The 2482-nt window shown below is 49.8% G+C and overlaps 1 long non-coding RNA gene across 1 annotated transcript; it reads left to right on the forward strand.

The window, feature by feature from the left end:
• Nucleotides 1-8: 8 nt before the first annotated feature.
• On the forward strand, nucleotides 9-2266 carry LOC112470267. The gene is made up of 2 exons (XR_003042911.1): nucleotides 9-1810; nucleotides 1956-2266. It is a non-coding gene; the product is annotated as an uncharacterized LOC112470267 (long non-coding RNA).
• The last annotated feature ends 216 nt before the right edge of the window (nucleotides 2267-2482 follow it).

Here is a 2482-nt window from a genome sequence, read left to right on the forward strand (position 1 = left end):
TGCAAGGCAGAGGCCCCCTGGAAGGCTAAGCGGGCGAAGTCCCCCTACAGTCTGTGGTATTGTGGTTCCACTAGCCAAGATAGCCTTTCCTGTCCGTTTATTAGCTTTAGAAAGAAGCCAAGACATTTAACCTGTTTGACATTTCACCAGAGAAAAACAAAAACATCTGCCCGAAATATTCAAATATTTAGAAAAACGTGGGAGGAAAATTTCCCTTGAACTGGGAAAAGGAGGGATGAGAGAAGCCAAGGGATGAGATCTTGGGACAAGTAAGCAACTCTCCATCTTGTTTTGCTTTTCTGAGCACCAAGACCAAGCGCCACACCATCCCTTCTGTTGGGCACCATGCACCACCAAAGGCACCCCGACGAGGGGGCTGCTGGGCACTGAACCCCTGCTTGCTAATCCTGTGCCTAAGCACAGGGCTCCATCTTCCCAGAAGGAGGCATCTTGTGCAAGTTCATACAAAAGCACTTGAGAGACCAGCATAGGTTACCCATTACTGATGATACAGTTTTACTTAGATCTCATCGGAGGAAAAAAGTGTTGAGAGTGAACAGATCCATAGAATCTGATCCCAAGATAAGAATCCCTGTGAAAGTGTTTCATTAGCAAGTATTACTAGGAAAAAGTGGCAGGGGAGTGAAGAAGAGAGACAAGAAAGAGAAACAAGCTCAACGAAGACTCACGGAAGTCAACTGACAACTCTACGGTGAGTCTCTGGAGACAAAGTACTTGGGAGTGTCCTAATCAAGGGCAAGAGAGCTGGACTGTTTTTACTCCAGCGCCTCTCAGTTGTTGCTTAGGGGCTGCCCCCAGTACAATTTACAGGTACTCCTTGCTCTCAATTCCTACTGACCAATTCCTAGCAGCCTAAGGTCATCCTCCCACGAAGAGGAGAGGCTGGCGGTCGGGAATGAATGCACCCAGCACACCAAAGATGGCAAAAAGCTCTAAAGGGATACAGCGTAGCCCCGAAACCCTTGTGAAGTCCAGTATTTTCTTCCACCAGTTTTGCCTAAATCTGGCTGTGATAATGCTGAGAACATTTCTGTTATTCTCAGGCCTCATGGGATTCTCATGCAGGGACTCCTTCCCTCTTCCACTTCTTTTAGCTCACCATCAAAGACCATGGCTCGAAGACCTTTCAGACCTAAATGGAGTGAGTTAAAGAGCATCTTTCAGAAATCGTTTTCTGCCTCTCTGTTCTTTCTCCAGTGAAGCATTTTACGGCACCACCTAAAGCAATCCAAATATTAAACTGAAATGCTATTCTGAGGTTGGGCTGCCAGGCGAATCCAACATCCCTTTCCTTTTTTACTTCCCGGGGCCCCTGTTTCTTGCTACCTTGCCCCTGAAGGATAAGCACGATGCTTGACTACTGCTCTAGATGCCCCATTGATTGTGACTGTGATTGCTAAGTCAACACTAGTCCAACAGATCACCTCTGCAAGCAGTAACTAAGACCAACTTCACAGCCTCTAACGCTCATCAAAGCACAGGACCACCCAACGCCAAGGTGCTTCATGAAGGACAACAGCAAAGGCAGGACCCAGGTTCAATCTGAGAGCCGTCGCCCTGGACAGCTTTTCATCAAGAAAAGAAAATGAAACGGAGTCAACAGGGAGGGGGTGAGGTGGACGATGACTCACTTGGGGATGAATAACAACTGAGTTCCCTCCACAACTTCTCCTCACCCCCTACTCCAGCAGGCGGATACTCTGAAAAGGTGTCCCCAGACGCCTCTGCCCAGCACTGGTGCGGTCCCTGCCACACAACACCGCCCCCAGAACCAGACGTGAAAGGCAGTGTAAATATGCTCCTATATTTGAAATTAATTAAGGGAATATTTCACAAACTCGTTTCCTCCCCCCACCCCCTATTAATTCTAAAATGCTTTGGCTCTAGTCTTTTTCCTGGTGGTCTTTAGTTCTTCTGTGTGTTTATTTATCTAGCTGGATGGGAGAGGTCTGCAGATCTGAGTTCAAATCCCAGACCCACCGCTATCAAGCCTGGTGGCCTCAAGAGTTCCGTGCACCTTCGTTTTCACATCTGAGAAATGGGGATGATTCCACCCTCCTCACAGGTTTGTGAAGAGGATGAAATGAGGTCAACTCTCGGTAAAGCACCTGGCAGGTTGAGATGCTCGGTAAATTGTCAGCTCCCTCCCGGGTGCCTTCCCTCTTCTGCAGCCCCACCGCACCTCGAAAGATGCCCACGCGTTTCTCAGGAAGGCCCGGCTGGTTGGCAAGGGAGAGGAAACCAGCTCCGGACAAGCGTTACCCCCAAGCAAGCGAGTTTCAGCTGGTGTAGACGCGCGCGCGCACTCACTCACACACACACACACACACACACACACACACACACACACAACACACTGCGCTTCGGGCACCTCCACGGGACTGACACTTCTGCTCCAACCGGCATGAAGCGGGGTCTCAAGTCCGGGCGACAGAAGTGCTCCCACCCCCACCGGAGCGGC

Source organism: Pteropus alecto, unplaced genomic scaffold (genome assembly GCF_000325575.1).
Source record: "Pteropus alecto unplaced genomic scaffold, ASM32557v1 scaffold10, whole genome shotgun sequence".
In the NCBI taxonomy this organism is placed as follows: Eukaryota; Metazoa; Chordata; class Mammalia; order Chiroptera; family Pteropodidae; genus Pteropus; species Pteropus alecto.